The 23,110-nt window shown below is 38.9% G+C and overlaps 1 protein-coding gene across 15 annotated transcripts in view; it reads left to right on the forward strand.

Moving 5' to 3' along the window:
- The window catches only part of BBX (BBX high mobility group box domain containing), a 296,320-nt gene that overhangs the window by 89,259 nt on the left and 183,951 nt on the right, over nucleotides 1–23,110 (forward strand). For 2 of the 15 annotated variants that reach the window (XM_060098752.1, XM_060098759.1), the window contains exon 3: nucleotides 4,254–4,396. The exons of the other annotated variants lie outside the window; for them this stretch is intronic. The gene's annotated coding sequence lies outside the window, so the exon portion shown is untranslated. The remainder of the gene's footprint in view (nucleotides 1–4,253; nucleotides 4,397–23,110) is intronic. 15 annotated transcript variants of the gene reach the window in all.

Raw genomic sequence — 23,110 nt, forward strand, 5'->3', positions numbered from 1 at the left:
TTCCCGGTTTTTGACTTACAAGAAAATAAGCTCCTTTCCTCCCCTTTGAAATATTGATTTTAAACAATTCAGTTTTTTTTTTTTTTTAAGAGCTCCCAAAGAATGAATAGCCTAGGGCCAGTCTGTATACATTTAGCCTAAATGTGCACATCTTCATTAGGGTCCAGTGAAAACTGATGCTCACAAGGCTGACCCTAATGTATGATAAGACTTGCAGCCAGTCACTGGTGATTTAATTGTATTCACTATAGGGTACTTACTAAAGCAAGAAAGTATTCCTTAATACATTTTAGAAAGTTTTTCAATAGCAGTAGTTGAAACAAAAAGGCCTTTTAAGTAAATTTAGTCAGTCAAACAAAGCTACTCCTCTGGCTTTTTGGTTAATACAGGTTTGAATGTATGCCCTCCTTCACAGTTTGGAAACAGCCCAGTTTTATTAACCTGAGGCTGGCAGAATATGAACACTAATACCCTGTGAAGCTGCACTTTTAGAGTATTCCTTGCTTCTTTTGCAAAACCCAGTAGTCTCAAGTTCTATTTCCTATTTTGTAAGCATATTTTACATCAATTAATAGTGGTTGTATTTTTACAGGGCTATTCTTATCTTATATTCTGAAATCCGTTCTCATGACCCATTCATTATTTTTATGCTTCATAATGATGCTTTTAACTAGATGTATTTAACAGGAAATGAACATATAAATGTATACAGAACTATGAACCATGTGTACATGAACTATACAGAAGCACAATTGAAAACTGTAATATTACAAATAGATGAAGTTATGATTACTAATGGAATTAGTTAATTCTAGAGTAGTACTAAGTACAAAGTGTCCATATGTAATTTTAAGTCAACATGGGATATTGGAAAATAAACATGAAATTGGGAAATACAGATTCAGTACTTCTTGTAGAATTTTAAAATGTAAAGATCTAAAGCCCTAACCTCTCTAAGGTACTATTCAGAAAGTGCGTATAGACATATTTTCTAAAGCTTCAAACAAATTTCTTTTTACATGGCACATCCCAACAGTCATTTTCCTATGTTTTTTTCTGGTGTTATTGTTTTTATCATTAAGAATGTAAGTCGAACTTATCAAACTTTAGAAAGAATACTTTAGAAAGAAACCTAAACTTTAAGTTCAATTTTTAGTATTTATTTACAAAGCACGTGTTGCTTTTTGCACAGTAAACTTAACACCTCTAACAGTGTGTGTGTGTGTGTGTATGAAGTTGCCCTTAAAGCCCATAAAATGGCAAAGAAAAATTGTAAGGAAATAGTGCACTGGTTGCTAAATTATTCATAATGAGTAAGTCTGTCTTAGTCTGTTCAGGTTGCTATAACAAACTACCACAGACTGGGTGGCTTATAAACAAAAAAACATTTATTTCTCATAGTCCTGGAGGTTGGAAGCCTGAGATCAGGGTGTCAGCCTGGCCAGGTGAAGGCCCTCTTCTGGATTCCAGACTTCTTATATCCTCACATGACAGAATGGCCAATTAAAGGGCAGTAATCCCGTTCATGCAGACTCCATCCTCATGTCCTAAGCACCTTACAAACGCCCCACCTCCTAATACTATCACGTTGGGTATTAGGATTTCAACACATGTATTTGCGGGGGCGGGACACAAGCATTTAGACCAGAGCATCCTGCTGCCGGCCCCCCAGAATTCATGAACTTGTTACGGGCAGAAGGCACTCACACCATCCCAGTAGCCCCAGCATCTTAACTGGTTCCAGGATTGACTCAAAAGTCTCATCTAAATATCATCTGTATCAGGTATGGGTAAGACTCAAGGGATGGTTCATCCTGAGACAAATTCCCCTTTAGCTGTGAACCTGTGAAATTGAACAAATTATGTGCTTCCAGATTGTAATGGTAGTACACGCATAGCGTTAAACACTCTCATTCTAAGAAGGAGAAATAGGAAACAAGGGGGTGATAGTTCCTAAGTGAGTCAGAACCCAACAGGGCAAACGGCGTCAAATCTTAAGGCTCAAGAATAATCTTCTTTAACTTGATGCTCTGCCTGCCAGGCCCACTGGGGCAGGAGCCCCACTTTCTGGACACGCTAGAGCGTCCCTGCCCCCAGGGCTTTGCTGGGTGCAGTCCCGCAGCCTCTCTCCCGGGCGGGAATGGTACACCTGTGGCTCTGCTGGTTTGGAGTTGTAGGGACCTGCAGCCCCACCCTCACAGCTCTGCTGGGCACTGCCCTAGTGGAGGTCTCTGTGGTGGCCTTGCCCTTGCCCTGGTGCCTTCTGCTTGGGTCTTGTGCCTCTAGCTCCAAGTGACTCCTTCCCTTGAAACCTAGATGAAGAAAGCCACTTCCCCACAGCTCTGCTGGGGAGGGGTCTGTCTCCCATGGCTTTGGATGGGAGTCTTCTGGCCTGTTGAAACCCAGGTTATGCCCTCCCCACTTTTGAAACTGAGCCGAAAGCCCTGATGATCTCTGAATTACCTTGTGCTGAATATCACACGTTTGAAGCAGAATAGCTCTATGGTTCTCTTCTATGAATTTCAAGAAGTCTGACAGCCAACCTTCATTTGTTCCTGTCTCCTTCCCCTCGAGTTCAAATTGCAGTTTTCTTGCTGGGGTGGCTGATTAAATCCCTGCTTCATACGCATACTCATCTCATCAAAAGGTCTTTTGGCCACACCCTTAGTGGTCTTTCCCAAACATGCTTGCTTATTTTTTGTAATATGGATAAGCTGAGAGTTTCCCAAATTTTAAATTTCTGCTTCCCTTTTGATTACAAATTCTTTCTTTAAGTCATCTCTTTCTTCTTCACGTTTTACTATAACATTCGAGGGAAGCCAGATGGTACCTTCAACACTTTGCTTAGAAAAAGGTTCAGCCAAATAGCCAGTTTTGTTGGATATTTCCATCTTGCACAAGATAGAACCACAAGTTCTATTTTCCACAAAATACTAGGACATGAGCGCAGTTTAGCCACGTTCTTTGCTGCTTTTTAATGAGGATTGCCTTTCCTTCAGTTTCCAGTAACATGTTCCTCATTTCCATCGGAGACCTCATCAGAATGGCCTTCACTGTCCATCTTTCCACCAATATTCTGTTAAAGGCCACTTAGGTGTTCTTTAGGAAGACTGAGGCTTTCTCTGCAGCTCTTCTTCTTTTGAGCCCTCACTAGAATAGCTTTTAATGGTCTGTTCACTGTAAAGTAAGCTTTTTCTAGCATGTACTTCAAAACTCTTCCAGCCTCTACCCATTACTCTCAGTTCCAAAGTCACTTCACATTTTTAGGTATTTGTTATAGCAGCACCACACTTTGAGTACCAATTTTCTGTCTTAGTCAATTCAAGGTGCTATGACAAAGTATCACAGACTGGGTGGCTTGTAAACAACAAACATTTATTTCTCACAGTTCTGCAGGCTAGAAATCTGAGATCACGGTCACAGATTTGACTATGAACGACAAAGCTTCTTACTAGGAGAATTATTATTATTGTATTGTTATTATTATTGTATTTCATATTTAGAAAGTTACAAAGAAAATGGATGTTAAGTGTCTTTATCAAGTAGATCTAAATTAACCTAAATAAATCACCAAAGCAAATATGTATGACTTGTGAATTGAAATATATTATTTATACCTTAGATATAGAATTAGATATAGAATATGAATCTTAGAATTATTTGATTCTTTTTATTAAAACACTTTAATTAGATTTATTTGAAGTTGTACAGTACTGTATAGGTATCTCTTTCATTATTCAATAAGTGACCTATCCTCATCTGAGGGTTCAGGAAAACCTGTCTTGGAGGAAGTGATAGATAAGATCTGATGAGTAGAAAATTAGGTAGATTGGGCTGGGAGTGGTGGGAGGGAATGCAGAGGCCCTGAGGTGAGAAAGAGCAGGATGTCTAGGAGAAACTAGAAGAATAGTATGACTGGATTTTAGAAAAGAGCGAGAAGGGTGGAATCATTGAGGTGGAAACCAGAATATGTGGTACCTTGTGTGCTTTGATGAGATTACTGCAAGCACAGTGGATAGCATTGAAAGATTTTTGGCTAGAGAGTGAGGGGTTTGTATTTATGTTTTGTAAAGATCAGTTTGGTTGCTACAGGAGGGATGCTTTGGAGGGAGGCACAAATGGGGATGAAGAAGTCAGTCAAGAGATTGTTATAGTCGTAGCTTAGACCAGGAGGTGGCAGTGAAGATGAGAAGAAATGGACTGATATACGGTGTATTTAGAAACTTGAATTAATGGTTTTTATGATTGACTAGATGTGTGAGAGTGAGACAGAGGAAACCACACATTAACAGTAACATCTGATGCATTGATGACATAGTGACAACTACCGAAACAGGGACAGCCCCAAGAGAAGCAGATCTGTTGGCTGGACTTCTGAAGAGAGGAATGGCATAAGGTAATTGAAACCTGCAGAATGAATGATGTTAGCTAAGGAGGAATGTAGAGTGAGAGTAAATTTGACTTGGTAATCCTAGTCCAAGGCCTTGCAAGGAGACTCTTAACCCAAGGAATGAGAACATAAAGAAGTACACACTTCTCACCTGCTTTTTGTTGGCTGTTGTTGTTGTTGAATCAGTATTGCTTTATAGTTTTTTAACTCAACTTTTAATTTCAAGATAATTGTCAATTCATGTGCAGTTATCAAAAATTATACGGAGAGATCCCATGTACCTTTTATTCATGTTCCCCACAGTGATAACTTTTTGCAAAACTATGGTAAAATATCACAGCCAGAGTATCAGCATATATACAGACAATATGTAGAACGTTTCCATCACCTCGAGGATCCCTCATGTTGCCTTTTTTATTGTCACATCCACTTGCCTCTTGCCCTCTCCCCCTTTATAATTGCTTGCAACCGCTAATCTGTTTCCCATTTTTGTAATTTTGTCACTTTAGGAATGTTATAGAAATAAGGTTGTATGGTACATAGTCTTTTGAGATTGACTTTTTTCCATTCAGCATAATTCTCTGGAGACTCATGCAAGTTGTGTGTATCAATACAGTTGACTCTTAATATGGGTTTGAACTGTGCAGGTCCACTGAAGCATGGAGTTTTTTCAGTAAATATGTTAACACAGTACTACATGATCTATGGTTGAAACCACGGAGGGTCTACAGTAAAGTCACACACAATTTTTGATTGTGTGGTGGGGAGAGGGGGTTGGCACCCCTAACCCCTGTGTTGTTTAAGGGTCAACTGTATACTCTGTGGTAAAATGTCTTTTCATTAATTTTGCTCATTTTCTAATTGGATTGTTTGTTTTTTTTTACTGTTGTGTTTTGAGAGTTCTTTATGTATTCTAGATAATAGTTGTCAGATATGTGGTTGGCATGTATTTTTTCCCAATCTATATCTTACCTTTTCATCTTCTTTATAGGGTTTTTGGCAGAGCAAGTTTTGAATTTTGTTGGAGTTCAATTTATCACTTTTTCCTTTTATAGATTATGTTTTTGGTGTCAAGTCCAAGTCCAAGAACTCTTTACCTAGCCCTACATTCTGAAGACTTTTTTTTTTTCTCTCTTTTTCTCTTTATAGTTTTGTGTTTGACATTTAAGTTCATGATTCATTGTGAGTTAATGTTTGTATAAGATGTGTTTCTTAGGTTGAGGTCCTTTGGATGGACCTATGGATGTCCAGTTGCTCCAGCACCATTGGTTTGAAAGCTAACCTTCCTCTATTGAGTTGCTTTTGTGCCTTGGTCAAAAATAAGATAGGCATACTTATATGGGTCTATTTCTGGTTCTCTATTCTGTTTCATTGATCTATTGTGTCTGCTCCTCCAGCAATATCATGCATTCTTTTTTTTTTGCGGTACGCAGGCCTCTCACTGTTGTGGCCTCTCCCGTTGTGGAGCACAGGCTCCAGACGCGCAGGCTCAGTGGCCACGGCTCACGGGCCTAGCCGCTCCGTGGCATGTGGGATCTTCCTGGACCGGGGCACAAATCCGTGTCCCCTGCATCGGCAGGCGGACTCTCAACCACTGAGCCACCAGGGAAGCCCTATCATGCATTCTTAATTGTTACTGTAGCTATATATTAGGTCTTGAAATCAGATAGACTGATTTCATTCTTCTTTTTCAAAATTGTTTTAGCTATTATAGTTGCTTGTCTTTCTGTATAAAGTCTAGACTAATCTTGTCTCTATCTACTGCATCTTCAAAAATCTTGCTGGGAACTTTTTTTTTAAAGGAATTGTGTTAAATCTGTATATCAGTTTGGGGAGAATTTACATTTTTATTATGTTTAGTCTTCCATTTCTTGAACACAGTGTATCTCTTCATTTATTTAGATCTTTGATTTTTTTTCATCAGCATTTTGTACTTTTCAGCATCCATGTGTTGGGCATGTTTTTATTAGATTTACAATTAATTAGTTCATTTTAAAAACTACTGTACATGGTATTACATTTTTATTTTTATTTAGTTTTTTGGCCATGCCGTGCGGCATGTGGGATCTTAGTTCCTCGGCCAGGGATAGAACCCATGCCCCCTGCATTAGAAGCACAGAGTCTTAACCACTGGACCGCCAGGGAAGTCCAATGGTATTTATTGTATTTTTAATTTTGGTGTCTACATGTTTACTTCTAGTATATAAAAACGTTAATTTTGATGGCCATATGTTCATTGCTCATAAATAAAAATATAATTGATTTTTTGTATGTTTAAGTTATGACCTTATAAGTTCACATACTCATTTTAGAAATTGTTTTTATAGATTCCTTGGAATTTTCCATATAGACAATCATGTCATCTGCAAATAGGGATGGTTTTATTTCTTCTTTTCAGGATTATATGCCTTTTATTCCTTTCCTTGATTAACTGTACTGGCAGAACTACCAGCACTAATAATAAGAGTAATGAGAGTGGATATTTTTGCGTTGTTCCTGATCTTAGGAAAAAGGCATTCAATATTTTAGTGTTATAATGTTAGCTATACATTATTTTTAGATGCTCTTCAACAAATTGAAGAAATTTTCCTCAGTTCCTCTTACTGAAAATTTTTATCATGAATGGATGTTGAATTTTGTTGAGTACTTTTTCTGAATCAATTGATATGATCATATGATATTTCTCTTTTTACCAGTTAATGTGGTGGATTATATTAATTAATTTTTTGAATATGGAACTATCCTTGCATTCCTGAAATAAATCTCTGGTTATGCTATGTAATTCTTTTTATATATTGTTGAATTCTATTTGCTAATATTTTGTTAAGGATTCTTGCATCGGTGCTAATGAGAGATATTGTTGTATAGTTTTCCTTTTTGGTACCATCTTTGTCTGGTTTTGGTATCAAGGTAATACCAAAATCATTTTTCTATTTTTAATTTCATTGTTTTCTTCTCTTTATTATTTCCTTAATTTCTACTTGTTTGGGTTTATTTGGATCTTTTTCAAGGTTCTTGAGGTGGGAGTTTAAATTACTGATTTGGAAGATTTTCTTTTCCAAGAGAAAGCATTGAGTGCCACAGACTCCCCTCTCAGCACTGCTTTTGCTAGTTTCCACAGATTTTGTTAGGCTGTATTTTCATTTTCCTTCAGTTCAATGTGTTTTTAAAAAATTTCCCTTGAGACTTTTGATTCATGGATTATGTATAAGTATATTGTTAGTTTTCAAGCGTTAAGGAGTTTTTGTGTTATCTTTCTGTTAATGACTTCTAATTTGATTCTATTGTGATCAGAGAACACACTCCTAAGATTTTAATTTCTTTAAATTTGTTGATGAACTTGTTTTATAACCTAGAATATAGTCTTGGTATGTATTCCTTGGGCACTTGAAAAAGAATGTGTATTCTGCTGTTGTTGGGTCAAGTATTCTATAAATGTTGATTAGATCCTGTAGTTTGATGATGTTGTTGAGATCTTGTGTATTCTTTCTGATTTTCTCTCTAGTCATTCAGTCAATTCCTGAGAGAGGTTTATTGACGTCTCACACTCTCATATCAGTTCGATAGGTTTTTATTTTACATATTTTATAGATCTGTTATTAGTACATACATATTATAGGATTGCTCTGTCTTCTTGGTGGTATGACCCTTTTATCATGAGGCCCTTAATGTCCCTCTCCCTGTGTCTGGTGATTTTCTTTGAAGTCTACTTTTCTGATTAATATAGCATTCTTGCTTTATTTTGATTAATGTTTGCAGGATACGCCATTTACATTCTTTTACTTTGACCTACCTTTGTCACTATATTTGAAGTGAGTTTTTTGTAGCATATAGTTCGATCATGTTTTTTAACCCAGTGCCAATCTGGCTTTTTAGTTGGTACATTTACTTCCACTTTCTTTATGCCCCTTTACTTCCTACATTTATAATAAATGTCTTAAATACTTTACATACATTTAGAACTGTATTAGACACTTATAATTTGTTAAAACCATCAAAAATAATTTAGAAAAGTCAAGAGAAGAAGGAAAGCATATTGTATTTACCCATATTTTTGCTTATGTTCTTTTTTCTTCTTTATATTCTGAGGTTCCTTCTTTTGTTTTTTCCTTTTTGTTTATTAAATTTCTTTAGCTGCTCTTTTTGGTTAGGTCTGTTGGTGAAAATTCTCTTGAGTTTTCCTTCATCCAATAATGTCTTTATTTTCATCCTTCCTGAGGGGTACTTTCACTGGGTATAGGATTCTCGGCTGACAGTTCTGTTCTTTAAGCACTTGAAAAATTGCCACTGCCTTCTCATCTCCATGGTTTCTAGTTTGATTATGATGTATCTTGGTATATGTTGCTTGCCAGATTTGGAAAGTTTTCAACCATTATTTGCTTGAGCACTTTCTCAGCCTTGCCCTTTTTTGTCCTTCCTTCCTGGATTGCAATAACATGGATTTTAAACTTTTGTTATTGTTTCATAGATCCCTGAGGCTCTGTTTACAATTTTTAGAAATTTTTCTTTCTTTTGTTCCAGTTGCGTAATATCTATTGTTTTCTTTTCTAATTCACTGATTCTTTCCTCTGTCCCCTCCACTATGCCTTTGTGCCCATTCTTTAAGTTTTAAATTTTGGTTATTGTGATTCTCAGTTCCAAAATTTCCATTTGGTTCTTTTTTATATCTTCTATTTATTTGCTGAGACATTATGTTTTCATTTGTTTCAGGTATGTTTGCAGCTGCTCACTGAAACATTTTTTTAATAATGGCTGCTTCAAAATCTTTGTCAGATAATTTTAACACCTCATCTTTAATTTATCATCTGTTAATTGTTTTTTTTCATTCAAGTTGAGACAGTCTTGCTTTTGGTAGGTGAAGTGACTTTCAATTGAAACCTGGATATTTTGGGCATTATCTTGTGAATCTTTGGATCTTACATAAACCTCCTGTTTTAGCTGACTTCCTCTGACACTGCTGTAGCAGGGGGAAGGAATGGCACCATCTTATTACTGCCAGGTTGAAAGAGAAATCTAGTCCCCACTTGGCCTCTGTTGACATCCAAGGTAGAGAGGGACTCCTTGGTGCTTCCGGGCAGAGGTGGGAGGTCCCATTCGTCACTAGGCCTCTGAGGATACCACTGCAGCTGGAAGGGTCAGGAGTGTCTCATTACTGCTTTACGCATGGCCTCCACTGACACCAAGGGTCAGGGTCAGTGGTGGACTCTTTACAGCTGGGCAGTGGTCAAAATCCTGATGTGTCTTCACTAGGCCTCTTCTGATACCACCCAGGTGGGGAAAGAGAGGGAAACATTATTACTGCTAGGTGGGAGATGGAAGTTTATGTCTGCACATGATTTCCATTGACTCTCTATATGGAAGGGGAGAGGGAGGACTTGGACTTGTTCCTGTCTGATAGGATGAAAAGCCCACCTCCCTACCCATCCTTCTATGACACTACTCCATTGTGGGTGTTGGGGACCATAGTTTTTTCTGTCATGTTTGTCTCAGGTAGTACAGTTATTGTCTAAAAATTTTCTGTCTTGCTAGTCTTTCCTGGTCCTTTGGCTGGAGAGAGCTGACCTTTGTTGGGACTTTTTGGTCTGTGCCTCATTAGCATTTCTGGGTTGCTGGCTTCTTCAGTTCCAAGTCTAGGACATACAGGATGAAAAGAAGAGCCAGGGATCTCAAAACTGTGTTGCTCCTTGGGTCGTGAAGTCCCTAGCTAGCTTGCCTTTTTTCCCTCCTTTCAGAGTCTTATGATTGTTTGATATGTAGTGTCTAGTGTTTTTAGTTGTATTTAGTGAGAGCATTAGGGATAAGTATGTTTGTACCACCTTTCTGGAAGTAAAATTTCCTCACCTGTTTCTTAATGTGGTAGAGAAGATGAAAACACTGCAAAGATGGTATTATGGAGAACATAACTTGGAATTTCCAGGTGGAATTATTAACATTGGAATGGGTCTTCCAAAGACAGAGAGATTCTTACCTCAGGTAATTTGGATATCCTTCAGTTTAAAGGCCTGAGTTGATGCCTGGTAACTGACAGTGAAACAGTGTTTCTGATTTTCGTTCCATGTGCTATTTTGGTCTTGGTTTTGTGTATACAATAGAACAGGAAGCATATGGGGTAAGATTACACCTTTCTAAGTCATTTTCAGTTCTGATGCTGTTTAGTTGATTCCACTGGGTTTTAGTGCAATGGGCCGGATGTCCTTTCAATCAGTAAATTGATACTACTCATCTCTTACAAATGCTTTTATTCATAAATACTCCAGCAATTTATTATTTTTTTTAAACTTTGGGCTTAAAACTTTTTGTTTAATAAACTTTTTAGATTAACTGGCAATAAAATTGGCTTTTGGTGTATATAACTCTATTTATTTAAAACATGAATAGATTTTATGTACAGTTCAATGATCACATTTATAAAGTTCCACTCCTCCCCCTCCAACTTTTCTTACGTTATTTGTAGTCATACCCTTCTCCCAACCCCAACTCCTGCCAACACTTTTTTCTTCATTAAAATAGTTTTGTCTTTTGGAGCATGTGATACAAATTGAATCTTTTGAGACTGGCTTTTTTCACTTACTGTAGTACCTGAGGTTCACCCAAGTTGTTACATCAATAGCTCATTCTTTTTTTCTGCTGAGTGGTATTCCATTATATATGTATTAGAGTTCATCTATTTACCCATCAGTTTGTTTCCAATTTGTGGCAATCATGAATAAAGCCACCATAAGCATTCATGTAGAAATTTTTTTTTTTTTTTTTTTTTGCTGTACGTGGGCCTCTCACTGTTGTGGCCTCTCCCATTGTGCAGCACAGGCTCCGGCCGCGCAGGCTCAGCGGCCATGGCTCACGGGCCCAGCCAGTCCGCGGCACGTGGGATCTTCCCGGACCGGGGCACAAACCCGTGTCCCCTGCATCGGCAGGTGGACTCTCAACCACTACGCCACCAGGGAAGCCCTTGTAGAGATTTTTGTGTGAACATATGCATTGATTTCTCCTGGGTTAATACCTAGGAGTAAGTAGGATTGCATGTTTATATCATAAGCACATATTTATATGAGGAATATCCAAACTTCTCCAGAGCCCTGTACCACCTTTAAGTCCTTTGTTTTTTTTTTTTTTTTTTTTTTTTTTTTGTCATCTTCAAGAGTGTTTGCCTTCATTTGTTGGAGGATTTTAAAAATCTTTGTCAAATAATTTTGACATCTGCATTGTTTCAGAATTGGGGTCTGTTGATGATCTTTTCCTATGCAAGTTGAGATTTTTCTTATTTTTTCATATGCTGACAGACTTTGGGTTTTATCGTGGACATTTTGATTGTTATGAGACTCTGGGTTTTTTATAAAGTCTATGGAAAATTGTGATATTTTAGTTTTAGTAGGAAATTGATTCAGTTAAGTTCAGGATTCAAGTTCAAGCTGGATATCTGTGAATTGTTTTCTAGGTCAGTTCTGTTTTTAAAGCCTTTTCAGTGTTATTTGGATTTGTCTCCTTATCTGCCACCCAGTGGCCAATCTGAGAATTGAGCCATGCTCTATCCAGTAGTTCATTTCTCAATGTCCTTGTGTACTGCTTAGGATCAGATCCATGCATGTGTAGCTTGGGATGAGACCAAGAGTTAATAAAGAACTCCTCTTTACCATCTCCCACTTTCATTTTTTTAAAGTCTTTATTGAATTTGTTACAATATTGCTTCTGTTTTATGTTTTGGTTTTTTGGCCCTGAGGCATGTGGGGTCTTATCTCCCTGACCAGGGATTGAACCTGCACCCCTGGCATTGGAAGGTGAAGTCTTAACCACTGGACTGCCAGGGAAGTTCCCCACTTTTCATTTTGCTTCTCTGGTTGGAAATCTGGGGCTTTAGTTACCATGGTCTACTCTGCACGTCCCATGATTGTACCTGTGTCTGGGAGTAAGTGGTGGGAGGATAAAGAGGTGGGTTTGCCCCACCCTCTTGGAACCAGTCAGAGATGAAGGTTCCCCTTATTCAGATTTTTTGTTCCTGTTGGTTCCTGTTTTTGCTGCCTCTCTCTGCTACCACAGAAATGCTAGAAGTCCAGCACATGAGAGAATGGAGAAGATGGTACTTAAGAATTTGTTGTTCTTCCATTATTTTCCTGCTACTTAAATAGCTGTGGCATATATTCCGTCCAGGTTTTATAGCTACATTTAGTGGGACAGACAAGGTGGAGTATATTTACTCCCTCTTACCCAGACTGGAACCCATTGGGCTTGCTTTAGTGTTGAAATAATTAATGGAAAAAGCAGAGGTAGGTCCAGGTTTTTTGTTTTTTTTTTTTTTGCGGTATGCGGGCCTCTCACTGTTGTGGCCTCCCCCGTTGCGGAGCACAGGCTCCGGACGCGCAGGCTCCGGACGCGCAGGCCCAGCGGCCACGGCTCACGGGCCCAGCCGCTCCGCGGCATATGGGATCCTCCCAGACCGGGGCACGAACCCGTATCCCCTGCATCGGCAGGCGGACTCTCAACCACTTGCGCCACCAGGGAGGCCCGTGGTCCAGGTTTTGTTGGTGTCTGAGGGTCATACAATTTGGAGGCCCTCTTTAAGAAGAGGAAGACGAGTTATGAATATGAAATTAGGCACATTGTTCTTGGGTTGGGCTGAGAAAGTGAAGGACTCTGAAGCTTAAGCTTCATTGGCATTAATAAGAAATCTGCTTTTGGGGAAAAGATAAAACACGAATAGATATTGATTATGGGTCAGCATTATACAGGGTGTTTTTTATTCATGTTTTTATTTAATATTCATAAAAATAAAAATGTAACCCATTTATCCCCATTATGCACATGAGAAAAACGGATTTAGAATGGTTAAATCATACAGATGTAAGGGGCTTAATAACTCTAATTCCAAAGCACAGGGTCTTTCTCCTACCCATAGTACTTTGTGAAATAAATAGAGATTAGGAGAACCAGTATAGGCTCATGGTTAAGAGCATAGGATCAGAAGCCAGACTGCTGCCGGGGTTCAGTCGTGGCTCTGCCGTTGATTATGTGTGTTTTTGAGAAAGTTCCTTAACCTTTCCTTACCTCTATATGTCTATAAAATGGGGGTAATAGTACCTACCTCCTAGGTTGATGTGAGGATTAAATGGTTAATATTTAATAGCATTTAGAATAGCTTCTGGCATATAATAGGTGCTTTTTATCCACCATTTACAACTGTGCATTTAGATAAATTAAGTCAAGTTGTATGTGCTGTGTTAGCAGCCTTAGTTCTTGAGCTACAGAGGCAAATTATAAGAAAAGGGGATTTTTACTTATATGTAAGCCGTATTACATATTTAGAATACAAGCTGAGACATAATCATTAGTAAAATAGGCTACATATTATATAATCAATACTTTTATTTTCTGTGAAGAATTAAAAAGTTTTTTTTAAGTTTAGGGATGCTAATCTATTTAATAAGCAAAGCTAGAAGAAATGTTCTATATGGGTGATTTGAAAATCCAGACTATTACAAGTTAAATATTTTGGGGAAATGGCCAAATAATAACACAGAGGTAGAAAAGCTCTACAGAAAGAAAAATATCCCTCTTCCTAGATATATTTAAAGTTTTAAACACTCCCAGGCTCTTCTGTAAAATGGAGACAGTAGAAGCATCAGTCTGTATTAGTTACCTATGGAAGTATAACAGATTGACATGAAACTTAAAACGTTTATTATCTCACAGCTTCTGTGGGTCGGGAATTTGGGAGTGGCTTAGCTGGGTGACTCTGGGCAGGGTTCCTGTGAAGCCTTGCCTGGGGTGGTGGATTACTTTAAGATGGTTCACTCACAGGCCTCGCTAGATTGTGCCTGGTTGGCAGGAGGGCTCATGAGCTTCCCAGTCACATGGACCTTTTCTTAGGACTTACAGAGTGTCCTCATGATTTTGCATCCCCCAGAGCAAGGAGTTGAAGAGCCATTAAGGCAGAAGTCACAGTGTTTTCTGTGTGACCCAGCCTCAGAATTCTCTTTGATTTCTGCAGTACCCTGTTGGTTACACAGGTGTTCCCTATTCAGTGTGGACGGGGACTTCTAGGAGGTGGGGCGGGGGGGCATCTCGGAGACTGGCCGAGAGTTTATCTTATAGGGTTATTTTAACTATTAAATGAGATTATCCCAGTGAAGCTTCTGGAAGCTAGTAGGTACCCCATGCAATACCTGTTTGATTAGTATGTTTTTCATTGCCGGTCTCGATCAATAGAAATCAGTTTCTAGATGTTTCCCAAATGCAGAGGAAGCTTTATGCGTCTTTATGGAAGAGAGAATTCTGATGAGGAAAGTCTTCAAACTGTTCCTGTAATTGTTAATTTGTTTAGAAGCTAGGGTGATTAGAGTTTGAGGCAAGAATATTGATAAATGCTATAAGCAAGAATTTTGACTCACAGTGAATTCACTTAATTTTATTACCACCTAGCACGTGCTCATGGAGGAAAAATAGTGTATTTTAAATCTGATGCATGCATTTTTGTATGTGATTGAATATTACTTAAGTTCTACTTTCTCTAAGGTTAAACAGGTTCAAAATATTTTCTTCTCTTCTACATGCACTGTAACTTACCGTTGATGATGATATAAGTATGGCTTATTTTGAGGAGGACATTTACTAAATTATTTAGAAAATGATAAATAACAAGAATGTACAATGGTTATTTCTGTTTGTTGTGAAAAAGCATGATGAGAACTCTCTTATTTAATGGTTTTCTTTCAATGGTAACATAAATATTTGGCCACTGGAGGGCTCCATATTTTAAAAAATTATATTAAAAGATAAAAATGCTCACTGCAACAATTTTAAACAGTACAGAAAGATTTAAAGGACTCATTATTTAGTAAAGATATTGAATTAAATACTTGCTGGTTATAAATGAAAAATGTGTGCGTGTGCAAGTAAAGTGTATTTAATAGGTGTTTGCTTCCTCCTTTTTCTTATATTGGAATGAAAATAAAACATAGAATTTCTTCATAAGTAAAATATCTCCCAACTCTGATATCAAAATATAAAACTAGTCACTTGAAATCCCCTCAGTAAACAAAGAGGTTGAGATAGATTAAATAATTTTTTCTCATCTTTCTCTCCTATATGTACTATTTTTATGTGAGGAAACGTCTTATTTTAGGGTTCATTGAGATTATTTCCATTTAGTTTAACGAACTTTCAGTTATGTCAGTGAATGCTGTGACATAGTTAATAAAATTCACAGAACATTAGGAGACATTTTGAAAATTGAACCAAAAACAAAAGTAGATGTGACATCAAATAATTGGCAATCACAGATTTTTAGAGTCTTTATATTTGATATTAGCATTTCTTTGATCCAGATGTGTAGTTTACATTGTTATGCACTGAAACCTGAGCTTCAGGGTTTATTTTCCAGTATTAAAGTAAAATGAGAACTTAAAAAATTGAGAAATTAGAAACTCTTATAACAGGTGTCAGTACCTGAAGGTAGACTCTTTTTGTCTAGAAAAATTCTAGATAGGAAACTACCATGTTCCTCAAAAACAGCATTTTTACTTCCTTGATCTCTCCAGCTTGAAAGAAGTGTTTTGATTTATTTATAATTGTGAAATGTTTCCTTTTTAAATGTTTGATCTGAACTTGGGGAAGCCTGCAATTTCTAGGGTAGTTAAGCATTCTTTTCTCCTGATAAGATATGGGTCTCTTTGTGCTGAGCTTGCAGAGCTGAGGCTGTGTGTTTTGGGTGATGTGAGTAGCTAAGCTACCCAGTTATTCAGTAGCTTTGTCCCTTAGCACCTCCTCTTCATAAAGGAAGCTGTAATGCTAATTAATTGCTAATGAGGGGGAAACAAGCCGAAACCAAAATTAAACAAAGTAAAAACCAAATAACTTCTAAACCTGTTCATGTGAAAACTATCCAGGGTCTATGAATATATAAATCCCCCAAAATATGAATACCAAAATATAAATACAAAAAATCATGCAAGGTAGTAGTCCCTAAATTAATACTAATTATGCACATGTTTTTGAGGCACTGTATGGAATGATTTGTTTTTTTAAAAGCCACCACAGGCATCCTCACTGATTATTCTCATTTAAGTGGTTTTATTCTCATTTTAGTGGTTTCAGGATAGGAAGTGCCTGGGCCTCTGCATTTTAAAAAATGTCTCCTGTGATTGTGTTTTGTTTTCTGGGTTGAGAGTGATTGACTCAAAAGGAAGCTGCATTGTGGAAACTTTTTGAGGCCCCTTCAAGTTCTGATTAGTTAAACAAATGTCTCAGAGTAAATACAGCCACTCTTTATATTTGAATATGTTCTCTCCTCACCCTCAACTTACCCCCGAAGAAAAAAACCAAACTTGGGGTTATTTTGGTTGCTGACATTGCCTCCATTAATTTGAATTGAACCACTTAAATTTCTGGGGTAAGGAGTGGGGAAAGTGATTCTAGATTTTCAGATAGGGTTTGCCTCATCCTGATGAGTTTGGCATTTCTGTTACCCACTAAAGTAGTTAGTTTATCTTTTCACTTTTAAGCCAGTTCTAACAGAAAATAGGATATGGTCTGGTAATTCTGTGAGTGAAATAGGCTTTGGCATGTAGAGATCTTTTTTGCAATGCTTAGGGATTGTAAACATAAGGAAAAGTCGTGGAAGAGCAATTTATGCTACTGGCAGGCTGTAGGGTGCTGTAGGGAAAGGGGACTTCAGGATCAGCAGGCCCCCCAGACAACAGGTCACACCAACTTTTCAAAATACTCAACAGTGTCAGTCATGGGTAATGAGCCCTCATGCTTCTTTCCTGACTGTTCTCAAAGTGATGAGGGAAATGTCGAAAGGCAGGCTGTGAAGGTTCCCTGAGATTTCAGTCCTGGGGCCCCTGTCCTCCCCATTCTTCGGAGGTGAGGACCCTGGATGACACTTCTCAACCATAGGTTTAGCCTGTGCGTGTTGGGATGACTCACAAATCCTGCTGTCTCCTCCACTTTTTTCTGGTTCACTCCATGTAACAAAGAGGTCACAACTGGGTCTCTGCCGACTAGAGCAAACTGTTCTGCGATCTCCTCTGCCCTAACCAGCAGGACGCCCTGCTTTTCCACCACAGTAGGGCAATATCACCTTGTCCCTCTGCCCAGGCCTCCAAGCCCATGGGCTCATTTTGGGCTCTTCCCCCATTTCACTCAGCACATCTGACTGTTGCCTAATCACATCTACCTCATAAAGTGCCCCGGGCAGGCAGTCATGATAGTAAACTACTTGCATGAAAACAGTGAAGATATTTAGGTTAAAAGGAAGAAGAAGAAAATTACCATAGAATATCTGTATGGTGGGAGAAGGTTAAGTGTTAGGAAAAAGATCAAAATTTCAAGTAAGTCTTCTGGTTTAGGGTATCTAGAAGATTTGAATTAGGCATTGTGTTTGGTATGTAGTGTAAGTTTTATTCTTGCACGTTTGGGCTGGAACCATTCTTTTTGCTTAGAATTAGCTTAAAAAAAAGAAAAAGGAAAAGCTGATAATTTAAGACAAGCTTGGGGGTTCTGGTTTGTTTTTAAAGACATTGTCTTTTTTAGTAGGAGGTCTCTTGCGTATAAATATTACCAGTGCATGCATTCGTCTTGCTATTTGTGGATTATCCATAGCAACATGGTGACATTTCAATCAGATCAATTTTCCTTAGCTACCAAAGACTCCTTAACTTCTCTCCAGTTGCTATCTTTCTGACCTGTATTTAAGAAGTGTAAAATTGATTTTACTTTTAGCTACAAGAAAAAATTATAGTTGTTATTTAAAATTTTATACATTTGAAAACTTTTCAAATTATTTTTGCATATATTTTATCACTTTAAGAAAATTCAGGGCTTCCCTGGTGGCGCAGTGGTTGAGAGCCTGCCTGCCAATGCAGGAGACACGGGTTCGTGCCCCCAATCCGGGAGGATCCCACATGCCGTGGAGCAGCTGGGCCCGTGAGCCATGACCGCTGAGCCTGCGCGTCCGGAGGGAGAGGCCACAACAGTGAGAGGCCCGCGTACCGCAAAAAAAGAAAAAAAAGAAAAGAAAAAAGAAAATTCATTTATGGGAAGACAGAGTATTCAAAAGTGAATTGAAAATGGTTTTCAGAATACTTAATCTAGTTGTCTTCCATAAGCATTGGCAATCAAGAGCTGGCTGGTGGGAATTACAGATCTTAGTGGGAATCTTTTGTGGCATCTTAGAAATGCTTGTTTCTACTTGTTTGTTAGTGCTTTTCAGCTTGTGAAAGTGTCTTACGTGTATCTACTTGTAATTTAAAGTTCATTTTTATTGAGGAAATATGATTTCTAAAGTTAAGGTTGTGGGAGTTTGTTTTTTGCCTTTATGTCGGGTGTTTGGGATAACCTTCAGAGAAGGGTTCACACAATAAAAATGTACAATTGCAAAAAGAACTCACCAGGCAGATATCAAAGTAGTTATCTGTACAGTGGAATTTTAACTGAAAGGGAATGTCCTCTGGCAGGGGAACAATGGCACAATCCCTTAGGAAGTCAATTATAAGGTATGTTAATCCTACCAAAATATTAACCTCATGATCTTCAATGCCAGGGTGTATTCTCCACCCTGCAAGTTCAGCTAAAAATATGCCAAAAGGCAAATTTCATAAGATAATGAAATAAAAATGTGGACCTAAGTCTGTAAGATACAAATTAAAAAATAAAATCCCTAGCCAAATGTGAGTGTCTGACAAATCCTTTGCTCTCTTACAATTAGTAGCCTAGTCTTTTGGGATGTTCATAAAATAATGATTTAAAAAATACACATTGAGAAGGCATGTGCTTAAATGATTTACCCATCTGGTAATTTTTACTCTGAAGATTTTTTTTCATATTTGTGAAGTCGATGAGTATAATTGTACTATTGGTGGCTATGTCTTCTTAATATATAAAATTTAAAAACCTTATTATATCAATTACTGTAATAATTTTTTTATAGATTTGAATGTCTAAAAAGTTTTGGATTTCAAAGAGCAGTTTTATGAAAATAATAGTACTTCATATTTATTTTTAATTTCTTATATTAAACTGGTTTGAATTCAGTGTAACAATATGAACGTAAGCTTAGTAGGTGATTGAATTGTATTAATATTAAATCTTTTGATTTTATGAAAAGATCTGCATAGACTTTTAATAGAAACTAGCATTAGATCAATTTCCAGTTCCTTAAACAGTTTGACTAATAACTAACATGCGTTATGATTTAAAGTGCATATAGCCTAAACTTTCCTTTGGTATGTTACTGCACTAGCACATTTGGCATTTGGATCAAGGGCATAGAGCTGTGGTTGCTGGGCACCATGACTGTTGGGCATGATGGATTCCAAGCCTCATGGCTTCCAGCTTTTATTTGCTTTGATTTCAGAAAGCTAGAGAATCTTGAAATGTTTGGATCTTAGACTCTAAGGCTTAGCGACCAGCCCTCAGTGCCCATACAGTAACTCCTAAAGTTTCTGTTTGAACATCTCCATTGATGGATAAATATCCAAGAGAGACTCACTTCACTTTCGGACAGATCTGATGGTTAGAGAGTGTTCCCTCATACTTAATACCTCAAACTGCCTCCTAGAAACATCTGTTAATTGATTGCCATTTTAAACTATGAAACGACTGTATAAAATTATGTCTTTGATGCCTCTTCTTTATAAGACCCCAAAAGGATGTGAAAACAGTACTTTTTTTCCAGATTAATATTTTCATTGCCTTCAACCATTTTGCCCCTAACAGGGTTGCTTAGCTCCTGTCCATAATCTCTCAATGATCTGGTCTAGAGGCACTTCGGTTCTTTCTGTCCTCACTTGATAAGACAGACAGCACCGGGTAGAGTGGGCTCTCATTCCCTCTTGCTGGACAGTGTAGTTCTACTAGATATGATTTCCTTTTGAGTACTTTACACTGATGACTCATATTGCAATAAGTCATTTTACATGCTTTTCAGTTAAGGTAGGGATCCCCTGTTTGCTACTTTCAGACTTTTCTTATTCATCCCACTGATGCTACTCAGTTTAGGCTAACTCTTACATTTCGGTGATACAAAAGCAGATAGGGACTTCCCTCGTGGTGCAGTGGTTAAGAATCCGCCTGCCAATGCAGGGGACACGGGTTTGAGCCCTGGTCCAGGAAGGTCCCACATGTCGCGGAGCAACTAAGCCTGTGCACCACACCTACCGAAGCCCACACTCTAGAGCCCGCGTGTCACAACTACTGAGCCCACTCGCTGCAACAAAGAGTAGCCCCCGCTCACCGCAACTAGAGAAAGCCCGTGCGCAGCAACAAAGACCCAATGCAGCCAAAAATAAATAAATAATAAATAAATAAATAAATAAATTTTAAAAAGCAGATAAAGAGGAGGTGATGATAGTTACTTATAAATTTGTGGATGTGCTTTCATTGCTCCCTACTCTTATTACTCCACAGTTAGAGGTTTTTTACTTGGACATAATGCTTGTTACCATGCATATTTTACTACTTGGTAAACATTCTCAATCATTGATGTAAAAGCAGGTTTTGATGTGGAGGATGATGGAGTGAAACCTGCTGGTACCTGTGGTGGCGTGAGGAATATTTGGGGGAGGGGAGAAGATTTGTGAAGAAAGTTTGAGGACACCAAACCTCAGCTTTAATTTTTTTTTAATTTTATTTATTTATTTTTGTTGCACTGGGTCTTTGTTGCGTCACGTGGGCTTCTCTAGTTGCGGCGAGTGGACTCTCTAATTGTAGCACGTGGGCTCTCTAGTTGCAGTGCCTGGGCTCTAGAGAGGGCAGGCTCAGTAGTTGTGGCACGTGGGCTTAGTTGCGGTATATGGGATCTTAGTTCCATGACCAGGGATCGAACCCAGACCCCCTGCATTGGAAGCATGAAGTCTCAACCACTGGACCACCAGGGAAGTCCCCTCAGCTTTAATTTTGCTTCGGACCATTTCTATAGTACACTTCTTCTTCTAATTTTAAATCTTTATGTCACAACATAAGCAAACAATTCTGTGTGTTTGTTGAGACTCTTTGCTGTGTTGAGTGTTGAGTGTTCAACACTCAACACTGAGTGTTCATGGGGCAGAAACTATGTTGTTTTTTTTGAACCTTATACATTGAAATTTAGATGGCTTGCAGCTGCTTTGTAGTCTCTTTTATTAAAAAATTAATTAATTTTATTTTATTATTTACTTTTGGCTGCGTTGGGTCTTCGTTGATGCCTGTGGGCTTTCTCTAGTTGCGGTGAGTGGGGTCTACTCTTTGCTGCAGTGCGCGGGCTTCTCACTGTGGTGGCTTCTCTTGTTGCGGAGCACAGGCTCTAGGTGCACGGGCTTCAGTAGTTGTGGCTTGTGGGCTCTAGGGTGCAGGCTCAGTAGTTGTGGCGCACGGGCTTAGTTGCTCCGCAGCGTGTAGGATCCTCCCGGACCAGGGCTTGAACCCGTGTCCCCTGCATTGACAGGTGGGTTCTTAACCACTGCGCCACCAGGGAAGCCCCTGCTTTGTAGTCTCTGAAAGATATTTCATATGGTATGTTGGGTATTGTCAGTTTTACATTAGCCTTAGCAACTCCTTCTCTCTTTCTGCCCCAATTCCTACCATCCTCTTTACCAAGCGTTGGGTGACCCAAGTTTAAGGTGGTGTTGAGGGTGAGGTGGTCAGAGAATTGAATCTTCAACTGTGTTTTGCTCTGAGGCGGGGGAAGAACATAGCTCAGGAGATAAATAGAAGAAAAGTATTATTTGAGTTCTCATATTCGAAATTCAAAAGAGATTTTCCTCTTAACAGCATCTGTCCTCTCCTCTACCTCTGTTTATCTGATGTACGATTCTCAGTTCTGTGTAAAATTAGCACATATTCAGAATACTCAGTAAGCACATTAAAATTATTGCTTTGGGGCTTCCCTGGTGGCACAGTGGTTGAGAGTCTGCCTGCCGATGTAGGGGACACGGGTTCGTGCCCTGGTCCGGGAGGATCCCACATGCTGCACAGCAGCTGGGCCCGTGAGCCATGGCCGCTGAGCCTGCGCGTCCGGAGCCTGTGCTCAGCAACGGGAGAGGCCACAACAGTGAGAGACCCGCGTATGGCCAAAAAAAAAAAAAAAATTATTGCTTTGGAGGAGTGGCCAAGATGACGGAGTAGGAAGACTCTGAGCTTACCTCCTCCCATGGACACACTAAAGTTACAGTTATCTAAGAGCAGCTGTTGATGAGAAAGATTGGAAGACTAGCAGAAAAGATCTACCACTAGAGATGTAAAGAAGGAACCACAATGAGACAGGTAGGATGGGCTGAGATGTGATATAGTCAAGACCCATAGCCCCGGCGGAGGGGAGGGGGGCCTGCAAATGGGAGGATTACAATTACAATTGCAGAGCTTCTCCTCAAGGAGCCAGGGTTCCAAGCCCCACATCAGGATCCCCAACCAGGGGATCCTACCTCGGGAAGACAAGCTCCCAGAACACTGGCTTTGGAGGCTAAGTGGGGCTTACTTTCTGCAGACCGACAGCTGTGGGAAATAGAGACTCTGTTCTTAAAGGGCGAGCACAAAATCTCACACACTCCAAGACCCAGGGCAGACGTGGTAATTTGAAAGGAGTCTGAGTCAGACCCACTTGCTGATCATGGAGGGCACCCCAGAGAGGCAAGGGGCAACTGGGACTTATCCTGGGGAGATAGACACTGGCAGCAGCCATTTTTGGGAGCTTGTTGTACTGCAAGGAAACGGGAGCTGGGAAGCACCATTTTGGAATTCTCTCTCTGGCTT

The sequence above is a fragment of the Mesoplodon densirostris genome, chromosome 5 (genome assembly GCF_025265405.1).
Source record: "Mesoplodon densirostris isolate mMesDen1 chromosome 5, mMesDen1 primary haplotype, whole genome shotgun sequence".
In the NCBI taxonomy this organism is placed as follows: Eukaryota; Metazoa; Chordata; class Mammalia; order Artiodactyla; family Ziphiidae; genus Mesoplodon; species Mesoplodon densirostris.